The following is a 15,594-nucleotide window of genomic DNA, read 5'->3' on the forward strand; positions in this document are numbered from 1 at the left end:
TGCCCGATATTCTTTACTCAGTTTACTGGCCCTAAAAAGAATGTGTTGACAGAAAACACTATTTTGGAGAGAATGTCTATTTATAAGACAACCCTGCAATAACTCAGGATTCTGCTAACAGAAGCAAACTGTAGTTCAGATGTTTTGTTTGGGGCAGGGACTTGCAGAACCTTCTCCATACGTGCCACTAAGTAATTTTCCCCAAGCAACAAACTCTAGATATTCTAGTTAAGTGTACATCTCCAATTTAATAAAAAAGAAAAGGGTATCTTTCCCTCTGGAAGAAAGACAGAAGCCAGCAAAAGAGGCACCCACGTCACGCCATGAACCTCAACCCAGGCAGAAGTTTCAGAACCAGGACAACTTACTGCTTACATGCCATACACCATGGAGACGACAGGGGTCACACTCCTGTACATGTTGCACTTGAATCTGCACTGAAGAGACAGAGGCCAGACACATTGGATGTTGCCAAGGAGGCCAAGTCACCTTAGCCTCGAAGCACCACCTGTAAAAGCAGAGAGAGCAGAGAGCTGAGGTGTCAGGACCCATACTCGGGAAGACATAATGTCTTACAAAACTGAAATCATGTTCCTCCCTTCCAGCAGAGAGCCCAAGAGCAAAAAGACCAAAACCACAAGATCCTGAAATCTGTGAAAGAATTAGCATTGCTTCTGGCAGACCTTCAAATAATACATGCATGGTAAATTGGCTACCAGGAGTTCCATGATATCTATGCCAGTCCCAAGCAGGAGGATGTAGGCCAAGAGATGGCCCAGAGGTCAATCACCATTTGCAACTAGTGACGAGAGTCTAAGTAAAGTTCCTGCTGCTCTGAGAACCTGAACTGAAGATCTGCAGAAACCCTATTTCAACTGCATTTTGCATGACCGTCCTAGGGTCCCTTACTTCTCCTTAAATCTTTTTTCACCTTTGACATGCGTTCTCATTAATCTACCCTGTAACTTCAATAACACAGAACACCCATAGGAGATGTGCACATACTCTACCTTCTCAATGTCTTTTCTACTCTATGTGAGTGACTCTGTTAGTCTTTCTTTCTCTTTTCACAACTCCATTTGGCTGAAATGAGCCTCTGGTATTTCCTTTCTAAGACATGCCTCTCATGGACCCTGGAACTCAAAAAAAAAAAAAAAAAAAAAAAAAGAAAAGAAAGAAAGAAAGAAAGAAAAAACAAACAACTAATCACCACCCAATATGACCCAAGGGCCAGCCCTCCAGCAACTAGCTTCTAGAGGATTCTGGGACAATTTGGGGTATAGTTCTGATAGGATTTTCCCAATAAGAAAACACTGCCAGCCTCCAAACCTGATTGCAAACTAAATAGAATCAGAGCTTCACGGGACCCATTGTGAGGCAAAGAAATGCCTGGTGGTGGTGGCAGTGGGTGCCAGTCCACGTGGCTGATGGATATCAGTTCAACGGATTTGAGATGGTTTCTTAGATGAAAGAAGGCAGCCACAAGCACACTTGGTTTATTAGCATCTATTCTAAATAAGCCTGGCAGGCATAGTGAGGGACCATTTCATAAAGATTTTGAAACCCTGCTGTGCTGGAACTTTTCATGAGGAATATCTAGAGTGAAATTTCAGTAGTGTCCAAGCCAAAGCCAAGTGCGATGCTCCCATCAGACTTGACCGCAATACCTGTCGATTGGGGTTGATTCCTCTTCTCGAGGTCCCCCAAATATCCTGAGGTTCCTATACCTGCCAACAAGTAACTTTCCCTACTCATCTGGCAAGGCTCCTGGGCACTGTGTCATTGAGGTGTGAAGCTGCTATTGCAAAGGGGCTCCACAAATCCACCCTTAATTCCTGAAAATTGTCTGGTCATTATCTGACTCTATACACGTTACTCTCAAATTGGACATTTAGCTCAATCCCTTGGTAAAATAACCAATGTTTCCAGCAGTGTCCTGTTACAAGAAAAAGGCACTTGTGCTGACTGAACCTACGCCAATAATCCTATGTACCTTGGAAGAGAGAATTCTCCCTGAGAGCTTCTGAATGATGGAGGACTCAGGGAGGGAGAGAAGTTAAATGCTCCCATTTGCTCACACAGAAATATTTCATCACATTTCTGTAGACCATGGATACTTTCAGATACAGAAATACAGATACATGGATACATATACAGATACATGGGCACTATCCCTCATTATGGAAGAAGAAACATTAAATAGCCAGCAATGTTTCAAACAAGAGTCACAAAGGTAGACTCATCTTATCTTCCTCAACTCACTCTGTCCCCCCCACCCTTAGTAATTCTTGTTCGGCTTGAATGCAGCTTTTCCATGAGTTCTGCAAATCTGTACCCCATTGAATTTGAGGATTTTCATGATCAGACACTAAGACCCCATGAGACACATCACCATGTAAAGTCATAGGCATTTAGTGGTAGAGTAGTAATGAAAGGCCTGTGGACACACGCTTAATGAGATATATTTTCACCAAACATTGAAGGCAAGACATAGCATGGAGGTAGAGAGACCACAAGACCTGCATCCTGGTCCCTATAGCATGGCGTGCCCATGAGTTTCCATATCTCCAAGCCGAACACACTCATGTCTTCTGAGATAAGGATTCTGCTTCTAGAATTTTCTCCCAAGGAGAAAACCAGAGGGGTTGTAAAGGATTTGCAACAGTGTTCATGGAGGCTTCCTGGATGACGGTGAAACCCTGCAGCCCACCATGTTGCCTGAGGCCCACAAAACTGTTCAGTGCCCACTTTGAATCTACCATGGTCATGCAGGTCTAGCCCTTTCTTCCCCAGTTGCACAGCACATCCTCTCCTGGTGTCCACCAGGCCACTCAGCCTCTGTGTTCCATGTCCTTGATGGATCTCTTTGAAAGATGGTAACCTGTATAGGGGTGGAAGGAGCAAATATACTCCTTCTCACCCTTTCTCCCTCCTTGCGCCCATCCAAGGTTTGTGCAGGGAGAGCAGAGCTGCAGGGACATGCAGATAAATTTCTTGTTCTGTGGAGCTTCCAAGAATCCCCTTGCCCAGAGCCTGAGCCTTAGCACTTAGCAGGATATTTTGGTCTATAACCCCACCACCCACCCCAGCCACGTGGCAGCATTCCCTCCATCCAACGCCTAAGTGCTGACCTAGGCACTCAAAAGGAGACTGGATTAGGAGACACACACACTGTACCCAGGTGCCTGACTGTGCTCCACACCACACCTTATACTTCAGGGTTCTGGTGATGGCAGAATTCCCGCTGTGTGCTTTTTGCCATGAGACATGCCAACCGTCCAATGTGTCAGAGAACAGAGCCGGATTTCAGGCCCCCTGTGATCTGGCTGGCTGATGCGACTGCCTGGGCCTGCCCACCTCCTTCCCTGCCTCCAGTCCTTTCCTATGAGCATCTGCCTAGGCCTTGCAATTCTGGCTCTGCTCTGGTGCCCCAGGCCCTGGTTGCAGGCCATCAACAGGCAGTTGAGGGGCCACAGACTCTGGCTTGCTGGCCCTGTGCTCCCCTCAACCCAACCACCATGTTGACCAATGTGGACCCAAGTGCCAGATAGAAGCCCCTGCCTTCCTGCTCAACCTTAGAGGGCACATCTGAAGCAAGGCACGTCAGACCCAAATACCTGCTCCCAGCCCCCTCCCCACCAGGCGAATAACACTTAGGCACAGATGTATAGGGAAGCCAACATATTCTTAAAAGTTTATTTATTTATTTATTTATTTGATAGACACAGATCACAAGTAGGCAGAGAGGTAGGCAGAGAGAGAGAGGGGGAAGTGGGCTCCCCGCTGAGCAGAGAGCCCAACACGGGACTCAATCCCAGGACCCTGAGATCACGACCTGAGCCAAAAGCAGAGGCCCAACCCACTGAGCCACCCAGGTGCCCAGGGAAGCCAACATATTCTACATCCAGGCATTGCATATCACTCAGCCTCTCATGGTATGCAGGGGGGGTCAGAGGAGGATTCAGCACAACAGAACAAACAACACGAGTAGTGAGCAAATGTGTTTCTCCTGGGGCAGCAACATTGCAAGATACCCTGCAGTAGGCCTGGTTGTCAGCCTACCTGTGCTCCAGTAAGAGCCCTGCTCTGACACTGATGAGCAAGCCACAGACCAAGAGTACCTCTGCAGGTAAATGGGCCCAAATATATCTTGGAACATTTCATTTTATTGTTTTGATTTTGCTCCAAAGTCCAGGGAGATATCTCTGGGGCATGGATGGGGCTCTCCATTCAAGAGCACAGGATGTTAATGAGCCATATGTTCCCCTAAACACAACTCCTGGGATAGGCCCAGTCAAGCTTCTACCGATGGGTTACTGTGTGACCTCAGCAGGACCAAAGCACAGCCTGCTCCCTGGATGTGCAGAGAACAGGGATGCAGTCCCTGTGCCTCACATTTGGAAGCCAGAACTCTAAGGGAACTATGAAAGTGGGCTGTTTGTATCACAGAAACTGGCAGGCATCATGCCTCCCTGAAAGCCACCCAGGCTCCTGGAAGCCCCAGAGTGGGGTTTCAGTGGCTGATCTGCATTCCAGATCGCCCCTGTCCTGTCCTGACATTGACCTAACCTGGAACCTCTGTGGTCCCTCCAAGGTCGGTGGCATAAAAAAGGGCCTAGCATAGTTGGGGTGGCCCTGGGAAGGGAAACCACTGAGGCAAATCCCAAAATGAGGCTGGAGGACATATCAGGGGCTCACTGATATGGGAATCCAAAGCAGATTGCTGTGGAAACAGGGAGCCCAGAGTCTGTGGAGGGTGTTTACATCACTGCCAAAACAGCTCTTTCCCTGTCGAATGAATCTGTCTGTGCCTCACACCTTCCATAGAAGTGGGCGTCACAGCACTTTGTACCCCAGGATTTGGAGAGGAGAAACCAAGACAATGAACAATAAAAGCACCTGAACAGTGGTTGGAACAGAAGCAGCATCCATGAAGACATATCTTCCTATGATTGCTTGGTAGAAAAGGTGTTTTGGAACCCCTGGCTCAGCTGGTCATGTCGTTTTGAACATCAGAGAAAAAGAACCTGGCTTCAGGGAGCCTCCCTCCAACATGGTGACTCAGATCCACCCTGACTAAGTTATACAACCTCCTCTCCAGGGACATTCCTGCCAATCTGGTAAATATCGGGCTGTGTAGACACACTACCCTGCAAGCTCTGCCCCAGGAAGCTGTGGACCCAGCAAGTTTGTGGCTCCCAGTTGGGCCTAGCTGTCCTCCCCGTGTCACCAGGACAGTGGACCTGGGCCTCTGGCCTTACCTCACTTCTCAGTGGTGATGATAGTGGCCTCTAGGAGTTCCTCAGCCCTGCCTCATCTTGGTCATCAGTCTGAAGATGTACGCTGACACTGGGTCCAGCTAAGTGGCTGTGAATTGCCTCAACATGGCACCCATCTCCACTGTGGTGAAAGTGCTGGTGTTGCTGTTGGCCAGCAGTAGATATTCTGATACCCTGTGGGTGGGACAGGAGGGCCACACGTCAGTCTCATCACCCACTCAGACCCCACATTCCCGCCACCCTACCACCACCACTCTGTCATGTTTCCACCACGTCCTTCCTGCTCTGCCAGCATCTGAGAGGAATGTCACAGCCGCAGTGGCAGATGGAGCCTCTGAGTGCTGGGACCCCATGACTCTCGTTCACCTTCATCCATCCCACCACCAATATGTGGAAACAGTTTCATCTTTAGTGTTCAATACTTACATAAAACACCAGTACTCTTCATATCAACAATTTAAAACCTCCCCCCAAAAAAACAAGTTCCAGAACCAGATGCATTTCTTTACCATTCAGGGAAGGATTCATAGCAGTCATTTGCCCACTTTTCCAAAAACTGGAAGAGAAAGTTTCTAAACTCATTTGCTGAGGCCAACATAACCCTAATGCAAAAATAAATGAGGATCCCCCAGGAAAGAGTCTTACAGTCCAATATCCCTGGTGACCATAGAAGCAAAAATGTTCAACAAAATACTAGCAACTCAAGTTCACCAATATGCTGAGAAAATCATATACTATGATCAAGTGGGATCTTTCAGGAATGCAATCATGCTTTACAGTTGCACATAGATCAAAGTGATACAGTACATTAAGAAAATAAAGAATAAAAATGATGTGATTAACTTGAGATGCAGGGAAGCATTTGACATACTTTAATAACCATTTGCAATCAAAATTCTCAATAGTGTGTGTAGACCAGGAACATATCTCAAAACCAAAAAGGCCATATATGGGGTGCCTGGGTGGCTCAGTGGGTTAAAGCCTCTGTCTTAAGCTCAGGTCATTATCCCAGGGTCCTGGATTGAGCCCTGCATCAGGCTCTCTGCTCAGCAGGAAGCCTGCTTCCTCCTCTCTCTGCCTCTCTGCCTACTTGTGATCTCTCTCTATATATATCAAATAAATAAATAAAATATTTTATATAAAAAGGCCATATATGACAACCACACAGATTACGTCACATCTGATAGTGAAAAGTTTTAGCTGTTTCTATTTCCTCTAAGATCGCCTAAGTTAGGTACATTGCCGATATTTCCTTGTCACTTTTGCTGAACACAATATTGAAAATCCAAGGCAGAACAATTATGCAAGAAGGTAATCAGAAGGCATCAAAACTGGAAAGAAAGAAGTAAAATGGTCACTACTTTCAGATGATATAGAATATAAGGAAAACCTCAAAAAAGTCAGTGAAAAATTGTTCAAACTATGACTAAATTCAGTAAAGGGGCAGGATACAATATCAGTACCCCAAAATATGCTGTGTTTCAATATGCTAATAACAAATCATCAGATAATAAATTAGGAAGATCAACTCACCTGAAGTTATATGAAAAAGAATGAAACACCCAGGAATATACTTCACCAAGAGGTAAAATCCTGTATGATGAAAACGACAAGACAGGAAGGAAAGAAACTGAAGGCAACACACATAAACCAAGAGACACCGCATATTCATGGGTGAGAAAAATTAGTAATGGTAAAATGTCCATACTTCCCTAAGCCATATACAGTTTCATTGCAATTCTTGTCAAAATTCTAAGGACATTTTTCACAGAAAGAGAAGAAAGATTCTAAAAATTTGTATGATGCCACAAAAGACTGAATATCAGAGCAATCTAGAGAAAGAAGAACCACACTAAAGGCATCGTGCTTGCTCATTTCAGACTAATGACAAAGGTAGAGTAATCTAAACAATCTAGCATTGTCATAACAACAGACACACACATCACCAGAAGATAGGAGAGAGCCCAGAAGTAAACACACACACCTATGGTCCAGGACTTTTTGACAAAGGAGCCAAGAATAAACAAGGGGGAAAAACACTCTCTGTCATCAATGGTGCTGGGAACCCTGGAGAGCCACATGCAAAAGAACAAAACTGCACCATTCTCTTACATCATACACAAAAATTAACTCAAAATGTGTCAAACGATTGAATATAAGTCCTGGAACTATAAAACCTGTAGCAGAAAACACAGGGTTTGGAAAGGTCCTTGGTGAGAGGTCTTGGTAGTGGTGCTTTTAAGCAGATACCAAGGGAAAAATAAACAAAGAAGCAAAGTGTGGCCCTACATCTAACTATAAAACCTCCAAACAACAAAGGAAACCATCAACAAAATAAAACGGTAACCTAAGGTAATACATTTGTAAATTATATACCCGGTAAGGGGGTAATATTCAAAATATAAAGAACTCATGCAACTCAACAACAAAACAAAGCAAAACCCACAAAAGCACCCAAAACAACAAAAACCCCACAAGTTATCTAGCATATCAGGAGAAGTTCCAAATAGACATTTTCCTAAAGAAAACATACAGATGGTCTATAGGAACATGAAAAGATGCTCAACATTAATCATCAGAGAAATGCAAATCAAACCATAATGAGGCCCTACTTCACACCTGTCAGAAGATCCATTATCATAAACAGAAGAAATAGCAAGTTTTGGTAAAGATGTGGAGTAGAGGAAAACTCTAGTGCACCATTACGGGGAGTATATATGGGTGCAGTCACTACAGAAAACATTACAGATGTTCCTTAAAAAATGAGAAATAGAGCAACCAAAGGATCCACCAATTCCCTTTCTGGGTATTTATCTGAAGGGAATGAAAACACTCATTCACAAAGGTATATTCACCCCTGTGTACACTGCAGGATTATTTACAACAGTGAAAATAAAGAACCAACCTAAATGCCATCAATGGCTGAATGAATAAAGAAATTGTGGGGGTAAACACAGTGGAATCCTACTCATCCATAATAAAGGATGAAATATTTTGATTTACAACATGGTGGTCCTTGAAGGCATTATGCTAAGTAAAACAGGCCAGACAGAGAGACAAATACTAGAGATCACTTACATGTATAACTTTAAAACAAACAAAACAAAAACAAAACTTTGAGCTCACAGACAGAACAGATGTAGGCTGGCAGAAGTTTGAAATTGGGAGGTGGGAGAAATGGGTGAAGGTGTCAAAAGGAAAAAAGAAAACAAACCCAAATATAGCATCTTTTTTTTTTTTTTTCCAATTAAGTAATCTGTACCCCCAACATGACTCAAACTCATAACCTGGAGATCAAGAGTCACACACTCCACCAACCCCCCCAGCCAGGGTCCTGGAATTGTCATATCTTCCCATACACAATGTATGGAGAAAGGGGAAACTAATTTAATCTAGGCTATTTTGAGGGCTAGGTATTTTTTTGTAAATGTACAAATGAAAGAACACATTCTTCAGGGTCACACACTCAGGACTGTATCTAGTTCTAATATTTATCAATGACACTGAGAAAGCAACTTGCCTTTTTAATTTAATTATTTATTTGAAAGACAGAGGGGGGGACATACTCAGGGGGAGGGACAGAGGGAGATGGAGAACAAGACTCCCCACTGAGCAGGGAGTCTGAACTGGGGTTTGATCCCAGGAACCTGGGATTATGTCCTGAGCCAAAGGCAAGCTTCAACAACTGAACCACCGCCGTGCCCCTACTTAACCTTTTTTCTGCCTGTTTCTCCACCTCTGCGGATATTATGAATATTTGCTTTTAGAACGGCTTCTATTTTTAATTTAATAATGGGTTTTAGATTTGAATGAAATAGAGGTCACTTAGAATAATACTTATGACAGTAAGCCCTCAAAAATGTTTTTAAATATCTTATTCTGGGGGTACCTGGGTGGCACAGTCAGTTAAGCAGCTGACTCTTTTTTTATAAACTTATATTTGTATCCCCAGGGGTACAGGTCTGTGAATCGCCAGGTTCACACACTTCACAGCACTCACCAAGGCACATACCCTCCCAAATGTCCATAACCCTACCCCCTTATCCCAACCCCCCTCCCTAAGCATCTGACTCTTGATTTGGACTCAAATCAAGTTCCCAACTTCTGGGAGAGAGCCCCACACCAGGCTCCACACAGCGGGTACACTGCTGGAGGATTCCCTCTCTCCCTCTGACCCTCCCCTATCTAGCATATGCTTGCGCATGCAATCTGTTTCTGTCTCTACAATAAATAAATATGTCTTTAAAAATCTTATCTTGAACATTTGGTGGTTGCATAACCATTTTCATAATTGGGCAGTATCTCCTAATTTACAAAGCACTCTTATACATACTTTCGTATTGGAGTCAGGATATGGTCCTGGGAGAAGAATTTACTGTGTTTATTTATACAGGAAAATAAAGAAAACCAGATTTAGAGCAGGGCTGTGCTTTGCTCATGACTGCAGAGCTAACAGATGATCTTCTGATTTTTCAGTCCAATGGAGGGAGAAAAGAAAAAATCCAGACACTGTAAAAAGAGCCAATGAAGGGCAGTAGAAACTGATAAGGGAATCAATGCAGTAAGACGATGCAAGCAATATTTATAAATACTTACCCCCACAGCAGTGAAGCAACTAAATATGTAGAGCATATATAAACAGACCTAAGAGAAGCAATATGCACTAATACCATAGGGAAATTTAATACCTCACAGTTCTCTCAATGATATGCCATCCAGACAGAAGAAAACAAAGGAAACATCAGCCTCAGAAAACCCATTACTTAGATGGACTTGACAGATACACACAGAACCCTCCATCCAAAAGCAGCACATGCAATGCACTCCTCTCAAGTGAACGTTGATCATTCTTCACCATAGGTCATATGTGAGGCCACAAGACAAGTCAATAAACTCCAGAAGCCTAAGATTTTCCCAAATAATGAGTGAAACCAAATCGACCATCTTTTCCAAACACAGTGGTATAGAACTAGAAATCAATTACAAGAAGAAAACTGGAAATTCATAAACACAGAGACTGAGCAACATGCTACTGAACAACCAATTGAATTCATGGGCAAACTGAAATAGGATCACAGAAATACTTTGAGGCAAATGAAAAAATAATACAATCAAACAAAAGTTATGGAATGCAGTAAAACGGGTTCTAAAATGGGGCACCCGATTAGTCAGTGGAGTGCTGTGACTCTTGATCTTGTGGTTTTGTGTTTCAACCCTACGCTGGGCATAGAGATATCTTTATTTTTTTGAAGATGCCATTTATTTATTTGACACAGAGGGAGAGAGAGAAGAGACTGAGCAAAGTATAAGGAGCAGCAGGCAGTAGAAGAGGGAAAAAGTGGTTCCCCATGCTGAACAGAGAGCTGAGGCAGCGCTCAATTCCAGGACCCTAAATTCATGACCTGAGCCAATGTCCAATGCCTAACAGAATGAGCCACACAGGAACCCCTTAGAGCTAACTTTAAAAAAAAAAAAGTGGTTCTAAGAAGGAAGTTTATAGTGATACAGGCCTAACTCAAGAAACAAGAAACATCTTTAATAAACAACCTAATTGATACCTCAAGGAAACATAAAAAGAACGATTGAAATCCAAAGTTAGTAGAACAAAGGAAGGAACATATCAGAACTGAAATAAGTGAAATACAGACTAAAAAGTCAACAGAAAGATAAAAAGAAAAAAAAAAAGAAAAGAAAAAGAACAGATAAAAAAAGATCTGGTTCTTTGAAAAGAACAAAGCTGACAGAGTCTCAGCCAGACTCAAGCTAACAAAAAAGAAAGAGGACTCATCATCAGAAATGAAAGAGCTGTTCCCTGATACTGTAAATATGCAAAGGCTCATAAGAAAGCTCTATGAACAATTACACCCCAACAAGCTGGATAATCCAAAAGAAAAAGGACACATTCCCAGAAACATACAACCTGCCAAGACTGAATCCTGAAGAAACAGAAATTCTGAACAAACTAATGACCTGTAGGGAGATTAAATAAGAAACCAAAAATTTCCAACAAGCAAAAGTCCAGGACCCCATGGTTTCACCAGTGAATTCTATGAATCATCCACAGAAAAAAATGAATACCAATCCTTCTCAAACTTCCAGAAAAACAAGAGGAAGGAATGCTCTCCACCTCATTTTATGATGCCAGAATGGCCCTTATTGAAACCTCCCATTGTGTCCCCAAGAAAATGTCAGACTAATATAGAACATAGACATAAATATCATCGCACAAATCATACTAATGTGCCGCATTCACAAAATGAAAGATCAGCATCATAGGACCATCTCAAAATATGCAGAACAAGCATTTGATAGTGCGGCTACCAAATCACTGCCCCCCCCCATCTGTGTTTCTGCTGCCTGACTGGTCCCCACACCCAGTACCACAGCCACCCCACTGTGCCATCCCCCCACTGCCACCCTGCTACGTCCCACACCCCCACCGCTGTCCCCTCCACACCCCACTGCTGACAGGCCGCTGCGACCAGCACTGCCACCCTCCACCCTGCTACGCCACAGCAGTGCCCCTTTGTCCCATAACAGCTAACCCTCTCCATAGCTGCCCTGCTGCCCTGTGCTTGCAACTGATGCCCTGCTCTGTCACCCCCAGTGCCCATACCACTCCCTTGTGCACCCCAGGACACTGCCACCTTGCTGCGGCACTCTCCAGTGCTTCTACCACTCAGGTGCCTGTGTTTCCAACACCACCACCACTGCTACCATAGTCACCCTGCTGCTCCTGCCCATCTCCACCACCCTGCCCTGCCCCCAAGCCATGCCATGCCATTGCCAGGCAGCTGCTGCCCCGCTGGTCCCTCCCAACCACATCCAGGCCAATCTCTCCCCACTTCGCCTCCTATCTGCTGCCACCCAACTGCACTTCCTTAAGTCACTGCTGTCTCACTACCCCACACTGCCATTTCTTCACTGCATACTGTCCCCTTGCTGCTGCAGCTATGAAGAGCTCCTGCCCTGCCCACACAGATATTAACCTTATGCCCTTGCCCTGCTGGTCTCACCGAACACCCCCGAAATGCTACCACCCGTTGTCCCCCCATCCCTGCTCCAGTACCTCCAGATTCCCTCCTCGTTGACCTACTGCTGCCGCCCCACTCATCCCAGCCTTCTCCCAATGCTGCTACTTCCTGGGTGCCCCCGCCTCGTGACCCTGCCGTCCGCAGCACACCCCTCATTCTGTCCACATTACCACCGCTACTGTTGCTAAGCTACTGCCCTGTGCCCCAGGCCACTGCTGACCTTCACTGTCCAGTCCACACTGACATGCATTAAGGCCCTATCCCGCCCTTCATGCCCTTCCTGTACAGTTGCTGTGCCACTGCCTCCCCGTTGGTTGCATTCCCCCCTTCTCCCCACGCCAGCACCCGCCTGCCACCCCACATGCACCTGTGCAGCCATGCTGTCCCACCCAGCCCACCACCATGCTCATTAGTGTCCTGCTGCCCCACCACATTGCTGCTACCATCCCTCTGTGCTCTCCCTGCACCTCTACCCTGTCGGGTGCCCCATACCCCCACTACCAATTCCCTTCCTTCACTGTAATTGCCCCTTTACCGCCACCCTGCTTCTGATCAGCTGCCGCCCTGTGTCCCACTCTTGCCCTATGTCCTGCTGTTGCCCTGTGTCCCCTTGCTGCTGGTCTTTTTAGCTCAGCTCTATGCAGCCCTGCCCTTTGACTTGCATGCCTGCCCCACCTGCCACGCTGCGCTGCCCCCCGTGCTGTTCCAGCCACCCCTCCCTGCAGCTACTACCTAGTGCAACCCTGCCCCCCACTCTGGAGCCTTCCCAATTCCTACCCCTGTTGACACACTGCTGCCACCCCGTGAGTCCTACTCCACCTTCCCCGCACTGGAACCACCAGGCTTCCCCCACAACATGAGTGCTCCCACCACGCTGCACCCCCGTCCACAGCGCCCCCACTTACAACCACCATGTCCTCTCCGCTGCTATCCTGGGTCCCCGCTGCTTAGGCTATCAGTGGTGCCGCCCTGTAAACATGCACCAAGCCCACCAAAGCCAGGCCTTTGCTCGCTGCCTGACCCACCACACCATGATATTGGTGTCCCGCTTATACCCAGCTAGTCCTGCCCAGGCCCAAGCGACACTACCGCCTAGCTACTCCCCTCCCCCACTCCAATGCCTCCTGTCTGCCTAGTGTGTGGCTGCCCAGCAGGTCCACCACATGCCGGACTGCTACCAGCTTGCTGCCCCCCAAAAATGCACCCCTGCCACCCTGCTGTGCCCCCCGCAGGCCCCCTTACTGCTGCACTACCTCTGTCCTGTGCCCATGGCCTCTGCTGTGCTTCACTGCCCCACATTGTTGGCATGCACTATGAGCAGGCCCAGTAAGCCAGCCAAGCTGTCGCTGTGTTGCTCCTCAGGGCTGGTCCCACACTCCCTACACTGCCCTGCCGCCTATATTCCATCCCCCCACATGTGCCACACGGCTGCCCCACTCGGGTGTTACATAGCTTCCCCTTACCTCAAGAAGCTTCCCCTCCCTTTTCCAGTGCTGCCTGGTGACACCACCACTCCCTCCCCTGCTGGCCCCGCCCCCTGAGTGTTCTACCCTCTCTGCCACCTCCTCGCCCCCATGGAGCTGGGCAGCCTTGCCCACCAGACCATGACACTGATGCCCCGCTGATGCCAGGCTGGTCCCTCCCCTCCACCTGCCACGACCAAGTATCTTCTTCCCCCTCGCCCTGCTCCATTGCCTCACTGTGGCCACCGGTATTACTGCTTCGCATGCCCGCCCTCCTGCCCCCCTCATGCTGCCATCATCTTGCTGCCCCCCACATGTACCCTTACCACCCTGCTCTACCCCCCCCCACACACAACCCTCTTTACTACTGCTGCCGCCGCTCCACTGTTGCCCTGTGTCCCAGCCTCTACTGTGCTTCCGTGCCCCGCCCCCTTGATGTGAACAAAGGACCTGCCCTCCCCGCTCGCCCCACTGCTGCTACCCCACCCCCATGACTTGCACTATGGGCCCGCCCCCCACGCCCTCCTAACTGATGCTGCCCCGCCCCCTTGACCCTCACGATGGCCCCGCCCACCACACCCACCCCGCTGCTGCTGCCCCACCCCCTTGACGTACACAATGCGCCCGCCCACCACATCTGCCTAATTGTTGCCGCCCCACCCAATTGACGTGCAGGATGGCCCCACCCAACCACGCCCTCCCTGCTGCTGTTTGCCCGCCCCCTTGACATGAACCAGGGGCATGCCACCACGCCATCCTATCTGCTGATGCACTGCTGCCTGGGGCTGTTCCCACCCTCTCACCACCTCTGCCGCCGCCTAGATTCCACCCATCCTCCACAGGTGCCACACAGCTCCCACTCCTCCCAGTGCTACTACTGCCTGCCCCCATCCCTGCCTCTGATGACTCCTGCTCCCTCCCCTGTGATCCTGTCCCCCTTCCTCAGTGTTATCTCCTGGCTGCCAACTGCTCAGGCCCATGAAGCCCCGCCCACCGTGCCACGACCTTGACGTCCCGCTGACTCCAGGCTGGTCCCGCCTCCCCCCACACGCCACGACTGCCTAACGGCTTCCCTCTCCCCCTGCTCCGTTGCCTCCCCGCTGCCAGGTGTATTACCACAATACTTCCACCCTGAATATCTGCTCCCCTCCCCTCAGAGCTCACATTGCTACCACCACATGCACCCCTGCCACCCTGCTGTACCCCTCACACTGCCCGCCTTACCTTAGCTGCCGTGGCTCTGTGGCTGCCCTGTGCCCCCGGTCTCTGCCGAGCTTCGGCTCCCCGCCTCCTTGACATGCAGGATGATCCCGCCCACCACGCTCGCCTAACTACTGCTGCCCCACCCTGTTGACGTGCACTCTGAACCCGCCCACCGCGCCCTCCTAACTGCTGCTGCCCCGCCCCCATGACGTGCACAATGGGCCCGCCCACAATGCTCACCTAGCTGTGGCTGCCACGCCCCCATGATGTGCACAGTGGGCCCGCCCACCATGCCCTAATAACCGTTGCAGCCCAGCCCCTTTGATGTGCGCTGTGGGCCCGCACACCATGCTGGCCTAACTGCTGCTGCCCCGCCCCCATGACGTCCACTCTGAGCCCGCCCAACACGCCCTCCTAACTGCTGCTGCCCCGCCCCCTTGACGTGCACTCTGAGCCCGCCCACCAAGCCCTCCTAACTGCTGCTGCCCCGCCGCCATGACCTGCACTCTGGGTCTGCCCACCACGCCCACCCTGCTGCTATTGCTGCAGAGCCGCTACCTCTGGGCTGGTCCCACCCCCACTCCCGGTTGCTGCTGCATAGATTCCACCCACCCC

At 48.3% G+C, this 15,594-nt stretch overlaps 1 long non-coding RNA gene across 2 annotated transcripts in view; it reads right to left on the bottom strand.

Moving 5' to 3' along the window:
• The window catches only part of LOC131831481 (uncharacterized), a 39,649-nt gene extending 24,563 nt beyond the window's left edge, over positions 1-15,086 (bottom strand). The window contains exons 1-3 of one of the 2 annotated variants that reach the window (XR_009353661.1): positions 15,001-15,086; positions 5,262-5,453; positions 376-508 (exon numbers count right to left, since the gene is read on the bottom strand). This is a non-coding gene — a long non-coding RNA (uncharacterized LOC131831481). Of the gene's footprint in view, positions 1-368; positions 509-5,261; positions 5,454-15,000 lie in introns of both variants that reach the window. The other variant, XR_009353660.1, reaches the window with a different exon arrangement.
• Positions 15,087-15,594: the final 508 nt, after the last annotated feature.

The sequence above is a fragment of the Mustela lutreola genome, chromosome 5 (genome assembly GCF_030435805.1).
Source record: "Mustela lutreola isolate mMusLut2 chromosome 5, mMusLut2.pri, whole genome shotgun sequence".
NCBI classification, from domain to species: Eukaryota; Metazoa; Chordata; class Mammalia; order Carnivora; family Mustelidae; genus Mustela; species Mustela lutreola.